Below are 15094 nucleotides of genomic sequence, written 5' to 3' on the forward strand. Positions count from 1 at the left end.
GTGGGTTCGAGCCCCACATCGGGCTCTGCTCTGACAGTGTGGAGCCTGCTTGGAATTCTCTCTTCCTGTCTGCCCCTTACCCTCTCTCTCTAACTGAAAATAAACATAAATAAACTTAAAAAAAAGAAGCATATTCCATACATTTATAATATATAGTATTACATAATATATTCATACATATTATATATATGTGTGTGTATATATACTTATATATATGTGTATATGTACTTATATGTGTATATGTATACATATGTATATATATACATGTGTACATATATATGTGTACATATATGTATACATGTATATATACATGTACATATATATGTATACATACATATACATATGTATACTTTACATATACATATATACACATATATACGTATATATACACGTATATATGTATATGTATGTATATGTACATATATATGCGCATATATATACATATATATACTTTACCAGTCTAGAATGATTCAGTACACATTTTTTTTCCTATTTGTATATTCATAGAAGATACCTAACATTTATTGAAGGCTCTGTGGGCCAGGCACTGTGTGGTGTGCTTCCGGAGCCTTTATTTCCTTAATCCTATCACAGTCCCATTTTACAGATGAGGAAGTGGAGTCCAGAGAGGCTGAGCAGCTGGCGATAGGAGAAGTTGGTATTGCCTCTAGGGGCTGAGATGTTTACAGCTCCTCTGGACAAAGAGCAGTGGCTGATGTTTCCCTAGTTGTGCAGGTTATTCAGGGGTACTTTTGACAGTCCTGTTCAGTTTCTGATGGTGATGAGTTTGGAAAAAAAAATGATTCACGGAGGCGGCTGATTGCTCTCCAGTCCTTGCTGCTTATGTTGTACGTGGGGCTGTGAAGGTGAAGCCTGTTGAGCAGGTGGCCAGACAGTAAGTAGGTTACAGACATTTTAAAATAAGGTGTTCAATCCGGTGTGAGACACGACATCCTCACCCCTCCAAGGAACTTCTGATTAAACTCACTTGAGGAATCAGCTCTTGATAGGAAGCCAATAGCCACATCTTTTTCTCTCCATCAGTGAGCTGGAATTAGGAAATGGGACTTAAAATCACTAGTGAACTTTATACGATTTTAATGTCTGAGAATCCAAATTAGCATGTCTCTGTCCAAAGGGTATGAAAAACTAATCTGAGCATAATTATCATATAATGTGGTACCCGGGCAGGGACCTGCTGCCGGCTGCCTGAGATCTGGAGTTATTAACGAGGAGGGGGCGTGGATGCCTCCTGACTCCCATCAGTCGGACCCCACCTGCAGCCACTTAACAGAGCAGCTCAAGGGTGACCCCTGCAAGGTCTGAGAGTTCGAGGCCGCTGAAGGTTGACATCCTTAGAGCAGGGCCACAAAGTGGTTGTGTGCTTGGAGTCCTGGAGGAAAATGCACATTTAAAATTCAGATTTGGGAGGCTGTCAGGGGGAACGTGCTTGTACGGAGGGGCTGTGCACGGTGGGTGGAATGATACCTGCCTCCCTTCCGTTTGATTCTAAGGGGTGGGGCCACTTCTAATAGGGCATCAATAAAGCTTCAGGATAATTGAGTGCCCAATTGAGTGTCTAAATTCAGCTGAAGCAATTCGTTCGGAATTGTGCCGTGTCTGCGATGCATTGATGTCTAAAAAGTCACATTTTTGATTTTTTATTTCGTTTCTTAAATTCCTTCAATATGATTGTGGCTGCCTTGTGCATATTTATGACATTGGGTAGTTTGCTGTGGCCACACCGTGCAAGTCAACAAATAAATGCGGTAGAAAAATAATATGGAAAATCTGAAAGGTAAACAATGAGAAATGAGTTTAGACAACAGCCCCAGAAATTCCTTTAAGGAAAATTCACTCAGAGGAGTGACAGTGTATTTGGATTATTGACACTCACTCCTGCCAGGGAACCCTTGGCTTTTTGCTAGAAATGACATAGATTTTTTTTATGGCTTTTCTCGACACACCTCTTCTTTCACCTCTGGGAGAATGTTACTGCCTTTCTTCAGTATCTGCGCTTTGGGTTCCCATCCCCTCTGGCAAAACATTTATTAAGTGCCCACTGGATGCACTGTTGCACCCTGGTTCTTGCTCCCAAATTTTGCCCCTCACCCTCTCCTATTTCTTCTTTTTCCTGTCCTCACCCAGAGAGGCATACTGGCCCTACACAGCCAGCCAGGCAGACAAGTGAATCGAGCTGGACCCTAGGGGTAGGGGTGAGGTGGGGGCACTTGGGCTATTTCAGGAGGCTCCTTGGAGCTTTGGTCTCTGTTCCACATTATCCAAGAGCCAGAGTACTGCCAGTGAAGCCCACACTTCAAGCCTTCAGTTCAGAAATTTATGTGCAAATCCCTCAGAAGGGGAGAATCTGCCCTAATTAGGGCTTTATCTTAAGACCCAGATGTATGTATGTGTGTGTGTGTGTGTGTGTGTGTGTGTGTGTATATATATATATATATATATATATATATATATATATATATATATTTTGAAAGAGAGAGAGAGCATGCCTGCAAGCAGGGGAGAGGCAAAGAGAGAGAGAGGGAGAGAGAGAATCCCAAGCAGGCTCTGCACTGTCAGTGCAGAGCCTGACGTGTGACAGTGAAGAGCCTGACGTGGGGCTTGATCCCAAGAATCTGAGCCAAAATCAAGACTTGGACATTCAACCAACTAAGCCACCCAGGTGCCCCTATTATTATTATTATTATTATTTTTAAATTTTGGAGATAGTGCAAGTGAGAGACGGGGGCAGAGGGAGAGAGAAAGAATCTTAAGCAGGGTCCACATTCAGTGCAGAGCCCAACACAGGGCTCAATCCCATGACCCTGGGATCATGACCTGAGCCAAAATGGAAATCAAGATTCGGATGCTTAACGGACTGAACCACCCAGGAGCCCCTCGAGCATTATATTTAAAAAAACTTTTTTCATGTTTATTAATTTATTTTGAGAGAGGGAGAGACAGAACATGAGCAGCTAAGGGGCAGAGAGAGGAGAGAGAATCCCAAGCAGGCTCTGCACTGACAGCTGCCCGCTGTTTGGGCTCGAACCCACAAACCGTGAGATCATGACCTGAACAGAAATCAAGAGTAGGACACTTAACTGACTGAGCCATTGAGGTGCCCCCTCCAAGCATTATTATTTTTTTAATGTTTATTTATTTTTGAGAGAGAGAGAGGGAATACAGAGTCCAAAGCAGGCTCCAGGCTCTGAGCTGTCAGCACAGAGCCCGACACGGGGCTTGAACCCAAGAACCGCGAGATCATGACCTGAGCCGAAGTTGGACGCTTAACCGACTGAGCCACCCAAGTGCCCCTATATTTTTTAATAAGAAGTATAAAATGTGAAGATGTGTCTGATGCTCAGTGTACACATGCCTATTCTGTGTCTGTCTTTAACATGGGAGATTTCACACATAACACACAAGTTAAGAAAATAGGATGAGCCCCACATTTCAGTAACTATTAGCTTTCAGCCGGTTTGGTTTCATCTGTACCCTCTTCTCCCTGGATGATTTGGGAGCAATCTCAGACATATGCAATTTCATCTGTAAGTATTTCAATATGTAATTCTAAAAAAGAAGGACTTGTAAACAAAAATTCACAGAACCATCATTCCATTAATCCCCTTCTGCCATTTCTTAAGATCAAATATCTAATTAGCACATGCTCAGATGATTCAAGTGCTTTTTTTAGTTCATCTGTCGTAACTGGTTTCCAGATAAGGTCCATGCGTTGGAGCTCACATTTGAGTACTTCCGATCGGAACAGTGCTAACCACGGTTCCGAGTGTTTTAATGAGTATCAGATTTAATCCTTTGTCCTGTGAAGTGTGTGATTATTATTATCCACATGGTACAGAGCTGTGTTGCTCATCCAGGCAGGATCTGAGCCCCTGGACATGCATTCTGAAGGCAACCTTTTACTCAAGGCGACAGCTCCTGCTGAGGACCCCCCACCTACAGCCTGATTCTCACAGGGTTCCGGAAAGACCACTCCCTCCCCTGCCCTCTTCGGGCCCCGGAATAACAGCTTGCTAGTGTTGCTGGTTCCCCATACTTTCACCACCACCCCCCCCTTACCCCCCCCCCCCCCCCGCCCTGCTTGCTCCGCACAACCCAGCTCACACCTCTGTAAAGAGTTCATTAAACTGCTTTCCTTAAACTCTGAGCACCCAGCAGAGATTGTGACCAATGCTGTCACGTCTGGGGAGGGCCAGGGCTTGGATTCAGTTTGTTTCTGGCAGGCTCTGCCTGCCTGTTACCCAGAAATAGATTAAAGACATAAGAAGACAATAGTTGAGAAGCCATAGAAGATGAGGATCGAGAAAGTTTAGGATGGTGTATTTTTTTTTTAAGTTTAGTTATTTAGGGGAGCCTGAGTGGCTCAGTCTGTTGTGTCCGACTTTGGCTCAGGTCATGATCTCACAGTTCATGAGTTCGAGCCCTGCATCGGGCTCTGTGCTGACAGTGCAGAAATAAAAATTAAAAAAATTAAAATAAAATAAAGTTTATTTATTGGGGGGGGGGGAGAGAGTGCATGGGCAGGGGAGGGGCGGAGAAAGGGAGGGAGGGAGGGAGAGAGAGAGAGAGAGAGAGAGAGAGAGAGAGAGAGAGACAGACTCTCAAGCAAGCTCTGCACTAACAGTGCAGAGCCCAATGTGGGGCTTGAACTCATGAACTGTGAGATCATGACCTGAGTCAAAATCCAGAGTCGGACACTTAGCTGACTAAGCCACCCAGGTGCCCCTAGTTGGGTGTATTTTAATTTAGTATTGAATATCCCTTTGTTTTAAAAAAGAAAAAAAGTTGTTCTAACATTGTTATAATTATCACACTATTCATTGTGCCATTTTATCTATTACCACTTCATATCAGTGTAGTAAAATAGTTGATCTAAGCAACTATCTTTTTCAAACGGTGTCATATAACTTTAAGTTCTTGTTGTACCACTGTTGAAGTGTTTTGAAAACCAGGGAGGCTCTCTGTGGTTCCCCCCCCGGGGGCTGCCAGCTTCAGCCTCCCCATTGGGTTTTTAATTGTCATCACAGAGGAGAATGCTTATTCTCCAGAGTTTAGACAGCTGGTCCATGGTGAGGACATTGTCTTTGAAAGAGTTACCATGACAACCTCCCTCTTCAAGGTAAGCATTTGAGCTTTATCAAAACGAAGGACTTGGCTTTGTGTTAAATCGGTCCCCATGGCAGTGTTCGTCACAGCATGCATGCTTTATCAGCCGCCTTTGCTCCTGGGGTATATTTTTCCCAAGATCTGGGGGCTCAACTCATGACTGGGTGGCCACCTCCTTGCATGTTTGACTCAGGCCAGAAGCCTGGTGTCTTCCATGAAACAAGAGCTGTCTTCCCTAAATAAAGCTTTCTGTCTGTTGGCTGGGTATGGCTCATTATGTCGTTACCACTTCCCCTTGGACTATATGCTCTTAGAGTGGAAAGAAAATATAATGCACTGGGACAAACAGTTGTTTTTTCCTCTCTTCCTTCTCCTCTCCCCCTTTCTCTGGGAATAGTATTTCACTTCTCTTGGTGGACTGGTCCATTGGTTATTCAGCAATTTTCTTGGGACAGCTGGTTCCCCATTGGGGTGAAGTCATTTCTCTGCTTTCACATTATTCACAAAAGTCTGTCTGGGTTAAAAATCCAAACATAAAAGAACTAGGGGCACCTGGGTGGCTCAATCGGTTAAGCATCTGACTGTTGGTTTGGGCTCAGGTCATGATCTCATGGTTTGTGGGTTTGAGCCCTGCATCCGTGCTGTGCTGACAGCACGGAGCCTGCCTGGGATTCTCTCTCCCTCTCTGTCCCCCACCCCCCAAATAAATAAACACTTAAACATAAAAGAACTAAAGTAGCCAAAGAAGATCTAGGAGGATGTTTTCATAATCTGAGAGTTGGAAAGAAATCTAGAAGCAACAGAAGAAAAAAAGAGGGGAATCCCATATTTTAAAACTTGTGTACACAACCACGTTATACAGTTAATAAATAACAAAACTGAAAACATGCTTGTGATACTTGGCAACGTAGTAGTATCCATAATGTCTGAAGGGCTTCTTTTTTTTTATTAAAAAATTTTAAAAATATTTATTTATTTTTGAGACAAAGAGTGTGAGCGGGGTAAGGGCAGAGAGAGGGAGACACAGAATCCGACGCAGGCTCCAGGCTCTGAGCTGTTGGCACAGAGCCCAACGTGGGGCTCGAACTCGTGAACTGTGAGATCGTGACCTCAGCCAAAGCTGGACACTTGACCGACTGAGCCACCCAGGCACCCCTGAAGGGCTTCTGAATATAGATAAGACAAATATGTGGTAAAAGGTACTTACATTTATGAATCAAATATGAATAAACTAGCAAAGATCTGATTGTCACCTCTTGGGCCAGCTTAAATGTCAAAATCTAGAGAATTTCCCATCTTTGGGAATGGTAAATGTGGCAGGTTGTATCCATTTAAAATGCCCCTGACTGTCAACTCCCAAATTCCCTTCCTAATAATACAGGAATCCTCTTACAGATTGGAGTGTGTGAGGATGTGTGAGTGAGTGTGTGCGTGCAAGTGTGAATCTAACATCATTGGTAAATTTGCTCACGAGTCTCTCTCCTCTACTAGAAGCAGGGACCCTGTTGGTGGCGTTCAGCGCTTTGTCCCCAGCACTAGGTTTGGTGCCTGGCAAATGGTAGGTGCTCAGATATTTGAATGAATGACACTCAGACAGATGCAACTAAAAATAACTGGGATTGTGTTATTAATATGTGATATGGATTTGGATCAATGTCCGAATGATACAGAAGGTATGATTCATGATGACGATCATACCCCTCCCACAGATGTAGCAAAGTACTGAAGTTGAAATACATAAAGCAAAAGTGCAAGAAATTCAAGAATAAATTGTCATAAGGAAAATCAGAGTGAGACTCTGGAACACACTGTTCTCAGTCTTTGACAGGTCAAACAGGGAAGACAGAAGAGTCAGACGGGCACCCAAGTGGCTCAGCTGGTTGAGCATCTGACTTGATGTTGGCTCAGGTCATGATCCCAGGATCCTGTGATCCCATGCTAAGCGTGGAGTCTGCTTGAGATTCTCTCTTTCTCTGTCTCTGTCCCTCTCCCCCGCTCACACACTCTCTCTCTCTCTCTCAAAACAAAACAAAACAAAACAAAAACAAAAAACAAAAAAACAGAGTCCGAGGCTTCATAATAGTCTGACTTACAGAGCCACAGACTTTGTGCCCTGTGCATAATCACCTTCTTGCCTCAGAACCCATGAAACTCCCCAGTTCCACACAGCGGGAGCAGGACAGGGCACATGTTCTCACAATGATGTAATAAAACTAGCAATCAATTACAAAAAGTTTATTAAAAAAATTCAAGACCTGGAAGTTAAACAAACAAGGGTTAACCTCTGCCAACAAGCAGTTAGGGGCTCCTGTAGAGAAGTTAGGAACATGGAAAGCACGGAGCCCCCAGACCTAGGAGAAGTGCGGCCAACACTTAGCTCTGAGTAAGAGAATGAAAGGTCTCCATTATCAGGCAAGAAAGGGTGAAAATCAATGAACGATTCAACAAAAGCCTAGGAAAGCACTAAAGCCAAGAAGAATACAAAGGTAACTACTGGAGACAAAGCGAGAGAAGGAGAGATTAAAGAACTAGAGTAGAATTTTTTTTTAAAGATTTTCTTTATTTTTTCTTTACTTTTTAATTTTAAAGTTTTTTTTTTTTTATTTACTTTGAGAGAGACAGAGACAGCGTGAGTGGGGAAGGGCAGAGAGAGGGAGAGAGGGAAGCCCAAGCAGGCTCTGCCCGACGTGGGGCTCAAACACATGAACCGTGAGATCATGACCTGCATTGAAATCAAGAGTCGGACACTTAGAACTGACTGAGCCACCCAGGCGCCCCTAAGATTTTATTTTTTTAAAGCAGTCTCCACACCCAACATGGAGCTTGAACCTACAACCCCGAAATCAAGAGTCACATGCTTCAGTGATGGAGCCAGCCAGGTGCCCAAGAGTAGAATTTTTAATACAGGGAATGGTTCTCTGGAAAAGATAAAAAGGACTCAAATTTTGGCAATGCTAATCAAGAAAAAGAAAGAGAAAGCACTGTCATTGGTGAAGGGGCATGAACCACAGCAATAAAGGGGAATGAATGGCATTTCAACACAGTCTTGGTCCCTGTCCCATTCTGTACTCGGGCCTGGCTCTGGGGCATGGGCAGAGAGAGAGAGCTCTGGGGTGCCTCTGCTGCTCTGGGGGGAGGTCCACTCCCGTATGTCGTAATGCACAGGCAGGGACAGCAGTGTCCTCATCTTCCAGTCGTCACAGGCCACAGGCTGGAGTAGAACTGGAGAGGACACAGCCTCCCTCCTGGAAGTGAATTTAAGATTCTGTGGCTCAGGTCAGTCTGGGCTCTTCCTGGAAATCGAGAACATGCAAACCGGAGAGCCGTGGATGGCCAATTTCCATAAGGGTGTGGAGGGAGCCATTCTTCCCAGGGGAGACGGCAGCAGGTGTGGGGACCACAGGGAGAGACAGACAGACATGATGTCCCAGAGCGACCCAGACAGAGGCTGCTTCTGGAGGCAGAGTGGTTCCTCCCATCCTTGGGTTGTCTGATACCCATTTTCACCATATGTTAACATATCATTTATGGAAGATCAAATAATAGAATAACAGTAAAAAGAACAGTGTCAAAGATTTTCTTTAACACCTTAGTTAGTGTAGGGACCAGGAAGATGCTAAAAGTGACTCAAAGTGCATTTGAGGAACCAGGTACTTTAGGCATTTTCTTTCTTTCTTTTTCTTTCTTTCTCTCTCTCTCTTTTCTTTTCTTTCTTTTAAGGTAGGCTCCATGCCCAGCGTGGAGCCCAACATAGGGCTTGAACTCACAACCCTGAAATCGAGACCTGGGCTGATCAAGAGTCGGACCGACTCTTAACTGATTGAGCCACCCAGGCTCCCCTGGGCGATTTTAATAACGGAATTAGGGTAGGATTGCTGGTTTAGATAGTTATCTGGTTAATTTCTTACTGGGCCATAGCCATATCCCCTGGGATGATTTTTCCACTGGTCGGCAATTATTTGCGTATCTAACTGAGAAAAGTCTCTGAGTTCACATCTGCCCGAGCAGAGCTGTAAAATAGTCAAGTTCAACAGAAAGGCAATAGAAGGACATCTAGCAAATCTCTTTCATCTATTTTCAAGTTTTGAGTAGCTTTCATAGTGCTTAAAAATAAATCCCCCCTTTAATCTTACCTGAGAGGACTTTGGGTGCTCAGAGCCTACAGGACTGGTGGGACGGAAGGGGAGCCAGCAGCCAAGGCAGCCAGGCACCAAAGACTTTCTGAAGGGAGAGGGATTCTCAGCTGACCCAGCACCAGCCCCAAGAGAACATTCAGACAAATATCAGTGGTTTTTAGGTCATTATAAATTAACCCATCAAAGTATCAAGCAACTGGTGTATTTGAGAATGCGCCTCGTGTTTACAGCCAGGTTGGAAGTGCAGTCGGTCCTTGAACAACACGGGGGCAGGGCTCTGACCCTCATGCGGTTGCAAATCCACGTAGGACTTGTGGCTCCCCCGCACGTAACTGCTAATCGCCTACTGTTGACTGGAAGCCTCACCGATGAGGCATAAACAGTCCACGTACACATATTGCGTATGTTACATACCGTATTATGACAATAAGGTGAGCTGAAGAAAATGTTGTTAAGAAGATCATAAAGAACAGAAAGGAAATGCATTTACAGGACTGTACCGTATTTATTTAAAAAAATCCGGGGGCGCCTGGGTGGTTCAGTCGGTTAAGTGGCCGACTTCAGCTCAGGTCGTGATCTCGCAGTTCGCAGTTCGTGGGTTCCAGCCCCGCGTCGGGCTCTGTGCCGACAGCTCAGAGCCCGGAGCCTGCTTCGGATTCTGTGTCTCCCTCTCTCCCTGTCCCTCCCCCGCTTGTCCTCTGTCTTTCGCTGTCTCTCAAAACTGAATGGAAAAAAAAAGAAAGAAAAGAAAAAAATCCTAGTAGGACGGACCCATGCTGTTCAAATCTGCATTAAGGGTCAACTGTGTACCCGTGTGGAAGTTCTCTAAGACGGCTCTGCAGGACTTCACCCGGGTAAACAAACACCCTGAAATTCATTCTGCCCGAATGGCAGGGATGTCGTGGAAATGGACCAGACCTCCACGGTCAGACGAGTCCACCTGGACTCCACGGATGATACTTTCTGTGGCCAGTTTGCTACAGGCTCTGTCTCCATCCCCTGGCAGAACGAGATGATCGAACCGGGTTGCTGTAAGGACATCAACGAAAGTGACACTGAAGAGTATGTGGCCTTAGAGCTAGAAGAGAAACTGTGTCACCCAGTTCCCAAACCAAAGAGAGGCTTCTTCTACAGAGTCCTCAGTAGAGGGGGCCCAGGAGCGCACGCTCGGTGTATGACCCCATCTGCGAACAGCAATAAACATGTGACACCTCATAAACATAAAAAAAGAGAAAAAAAGTGTGTTGCTTTGTCCTAGAAATCTTTATAATCATAGAGGTTATTGTAACTTAGGGAGAGAATGAGATACTTTATGAGAACTAGCAGCAATAATTACTAGGGCAAAAATAAAAAGAGAAAGAGGCACATTTGTGCTTTCAGAGATTATTCTTTTTAAAATTTTATTTACTTATTTTAAATTTGTTTTAATGTTTATTTTTGAGACAGAGAGGCAGATTGTGAGCAGGGGAGGGGCAGAGAGAGAGGGAGACAGAATCTGAAGCAGGCTCCAGGCTCTGAGCCGTCAGCACAGCACCAACCATGAGATCGTGAGCTGAGTCGAAGCGGGGCGCTCAACCACTGAGCCACCCAGGCGCCCCTATTCTTTTTTTTTTTTTTTTTAAGTTTATTTATTCATTTTGAGAGACAGAGTGAGCGGGGTTGGGGCAGAGAGGGGGACAGAGGATCCGAAGTGGGCTCTATGCTGACAGAAGAGAGCCCGCTATGGGGCTCAGACTCAGGAACCATGCGATCATGACCTGAGCCGAAGTCAGATGTTTAACGGACTGAGCCACCCGTGCGCCCCCATAAATTATTCTTGATAGTCACACCCAGTGTGGTGGTTTCTCCTACCACAGAGACTCTCTCCTGGAAACCGGGCATTATGGGATGGTGTCAGTTACCAGGGCGGCTTCACAAACCAGCCCCCAACACTATGACTTACTATTTCTCATAGTTCCAGGGGTCGGCTGCGTTCAGAGGGGGGATTCTTCTCCCGGTGTCACCGGGGCTTTCCCACGTGCTATAGTTCTCTGGCAGCTGGAGGGTCCCAGATGGCCTCCTCAGCGGCTGGGGCCTCGGTGTTGGCTGTCAGCGGGGGTCTCGCTCCACTGGGTCCCGCGTCGCTTGGGAGTCTCTTGCAGACTTGCTCACGTGGCAGCAGGAGCGTCCCAAGAATTGAAGAGGAAGCTGCAAGGCATCTCCCCCACCGCCCCCTCCCCCTACAGCTGCTGCATTCCATCAGCCAAGCTTGCAAAACCAGCCTACGTCTCAGTGGTGGAAAAATAGACCCCACCGCTTGATGGGAGGAGCCACGAAGTCACATGGAGAGGGGGCGTGGCCCCAGGGAGGAAGACCCGGTTCTCGGGGTTGGGCGGGGGTCTCATCCTCGCCAGTTGGTGGTTATGGGGTTGACCATGAACCAGGCATTAGGCACTTAGGCTACTGCTTAATTCAGTCAGGGCCACATATATGGGAGGATTTTAATAAACCTTTACTGTACTGAACCAGACTGAATGAATTTAGACCCAAACCGAGTGTTTCTTCTTGTTTTCTAACCTCCAGAACCTTACCTTGCACCCTCGATGGACCACAAGCCCTGGAAAAGGTATTTAAAGGACTGGGTAAAACCCTTTCCAGAATTTTTCATTCTACTTAATTTTAACAAATAGTATATATCTCAGCTAATGAATATTTCAGTCTTTCACATATGAACCAAAAATGTAATTATGGATTTGATTTTACCCACGTTTGCTGCCTGCAGTAGTCAGTGATCACAAATCGCATTAAATGAAAGGTGAACTCCATTATAGTATCTGCAAAATGGAGCTTAATAAGTTTTGTAATTATGGGGCAAATCTATGCAAATTGCAATTTTTATTAGGCAATTTTCCATCTTCATCTAGACTCTAATAGTCTATTAGACTGGTGGCAGTTCAGTGCTTTTATTAAAGAAGTTCTTTAACTTCCTTTGTGTTTGGTTCCTTATAATGAAGAAATTGCATTTTGGGGTAAAATGGTCACAGGCCTGATTTACTTATCTTTTTCAATCTTATTACAAATAGGAAACTGAATTCTATGTTAATTATTCAGCTAAAACTCTATAGAGCCAATTCAGGTCCATCTTATACAGAGACTAAGAACTTAAGAGAATTTTGTGCCAAAAAGAAAAAAAAAAAAGAAATCTTACAATCAAGGTCTTTTCCATTTATTGTTCCATGTTGGAATGTTGGCCAAAAGAAAAGGACTTAATTTTAAAATCTTAACCAGGTCAACTTTTTTTGTCTTACAAGTGCTTCACCTGTTTGGTGATTATGAAGCTATAAATCCTTTTATAAACTGGAAATTCAAAGTTGACAGATAAAATTTACCATCACACTACCCTTTTCTGTACTACTTTATGGCTGTGCTAAGGTTTTATGATACATCAGATCCAGAAATTCTATGTTTAGCAACTTATCAGGTTTTACTGACCTATGTTTAAAACATTTTTTTCATATGTTTTTAAATCATGATTTGATAGGAAGAAGATGGCCCCATGTCACCAAGAATTAGGAAAAAACCTTGTGGAAGGTTTTTTTCCGGGTTGCTTGGCTATTTCTATGTGCAGTATGGGAAGTGGCTGAGGTAGGACAGGGCTGGGCTCTGTCCCGTGCTCAGTTCAAGATTTAGAGCATGAACCTGGTCTAGAAACAGAGGGCATGACAGATGGGGCTCATACTGAATAACTCCCAATGCTGCAGAGCTCACCTGACTGGGCACATTCATGTGCATACTCTTGGTTTAACTTTAAGAAGATTTTGTGCCAGGGGCCGATGTCTCCGTAGCGCTTTAGGCTTTCAGTATGACTGTCTCATTCAACAGAAGACTGTGCAGACATCCTCTCCCTTGGTGATCTGGGCTTCCTTGGGATCCATGATCCAAGAGAATTATTAAATTCACCAGTATCCATATTGTTCCCTCTTTCAAGCTACGACTCTTGGAAGCTTTTACTTCCTCCTTCCTGTCCTGTTAAGGTCATAGGGAACATTAATTTAATTGAGACTTTACGTGTGTTAGCGTATTAGTATTGTGTGTTAGTATCTTTCTTCACTGATGTGTTCACTAATTTCAGCTGGTCTAAAATTTCACTAGTGAATTCTACCAAACATTTAAGGAAGAAATGATACCAGTTTTCAACAATCTCTTCCAGAATACAGAAGTAGTGGAAACACTGTAATTCATTCTACGAGGCCAGCATTAACTTAATATCAAAACCAGGTCTGCGGAGCCTGGGTGGCTTAGTTGCTTAAGTGTCTGACTCTTGATTTTGGCTCAGATCATGATCTTACAGTTGTGAAACTGAGCCCCAAGTTGGGCTTTGCACTAGGCATGGAGTCTGCCTAAGATTCTCTCTCTCCCTCTCCTTCTGCCCCTCCCCCGCTTGAGCTCATTCGAAAACAAAACAAAATAAACCAGGTGAAACATTACAAAACAGGAAAACTGTAGGCCAATATTTCTCATGCTTATGGACTTAAAAATCCTTAACCAGATATTAGCAAGTCAAATTCAGCGATAAATAAAAAAAGTTATACGGCACAACGAAGGGGGGGCTTACTCCAGGTATGCAAGGCTGGTTCCACATTTGACAGTAAATCAACGGTATTTGCTATTTGCCATATTGAGAGTCTAAAGAAAACAAAATCATGTGATCATATCCACAGATGCAGAAAAAGCATTTCACAAAATCTAACACCCTTTCATGATGAAAATTCCCAGTAAATTAGTAGAGGATAACTCCCTCCCCCTGATGAAAGACATCTACCAAAAAACCTACAGATGACATGATACTTATGACGCTGGAGAAACTGGACACCTGCCGCCTTAAAATGGGGAACAGGGCAAGGGTACCTCATTCATCACTCCTGTTCTACAGCATATTGGAAGTCCTAGCTAGTGCAGTAAGACCCAAATGGAGAAAAGGATACAGATTGGAAAGGAAGATATGAGATGATCTTTATTCACACATGATATGGTTGTCTATGTAGAAAACCCTACAGGGGCGCCTGGATGGCTCAGTCGGTTAAGCGTCTGACTTCAGCTCAGGTCATGATCTCTGAGTCCGTGAGTTCGAGCCCCGCGTCGGGCTCTGTGCTGACAGCTCAGAGCCTGGAGCCTGCTTCAGATTCTGTGTCTCCCTGTCTCTCTGACCTTCCCCTGTTCATGCTCTGTCTCTCTCTGTCTCAAAAATAAATAAACATTAAAAAAAAGAAAAGAAAATCCTACAGAATTTACAAAAAACAAAAACAAAGCAACATGGACCATATGATCCAGTAATCGTGCTGCTAGGTGTTTCCCCAATGACTCGAGAATGGTTGCCCACACAGAGGCTGGCCCACTGATGTTTATAGCACACTGTAATCATAATCACTCAAAACTGGAAGCAACCCACTTGGGATCCTTTCTGTTCACCAGTAAAAGGGAACGTACTATCCAGCAGACAAAGCTGTGGCTGAATCTTAAAGGCTTATCGCTGAGAGAAGACAGTCTGCAAAGGCTACATACCGAATGAGCCCAATTGCGTGACGTTCTGAAAGAAGCAAAGCTATGGAAATGGTGAGCAGATCGGTGGTCGCCAGGGGTTCGAGTCGGGGGTGGGACGGGTGAAGCGCAGGGGATTTTTAGGGCGTGACACTCTTCCGTGTGACACTGTAATGGTAGTGGGTCGATATATGACACTCTGCATTTGTCAAAAACCACCAGGTGGTTTCTGTCCACTTTTAAGTTTGACAAGTGCAGGTTCACCATGACCCACATCCCCAGAGCGCCCTGCCCCTCTTTGGCAGCCCCAGGAC

At 44.3% G+C, this 15094-nt stretch overlaps 1 long non-coding RNA gene across 1 annotated transcript; it reads right to left on the reverse strand.

Annotated features, from left to right (window-relative positions):
• Positions 1-1645: 1645 nt before the first annotated feature.
• LOC128778037 (uncharacterized) lies at positions 1646-11521 on the reverse strand. The gene is made up of 2 exons (XR_008423361.1): positions 11206-11521; positions 1646-1791 (listed from the first exon to the last, which is right to left on the reverse strand). It is a non-coding gene; the product is annotated as an uncharacterized LOC128778037 (long non-coding RNA).
• Positions 11522-15094: the final 3573 nt, after the last annotated feature.

This window comes from Panthera pardus, unplaced genomic scaffold (genome assembly GCF_024362965.1).
Source record: "Panthera pardus isolate Hobbes unplaced genomic scaffold, ASM2436296v1 HiC_scaffold_18, whole genome shotgun sequence".
Classification (NCBI taxonomy): domain Eukaryota; kingdom Metazoa; phylum Chordata; class Mammalia; order Carnivora; family Felidae; genus Panthera; species Panthera pardus.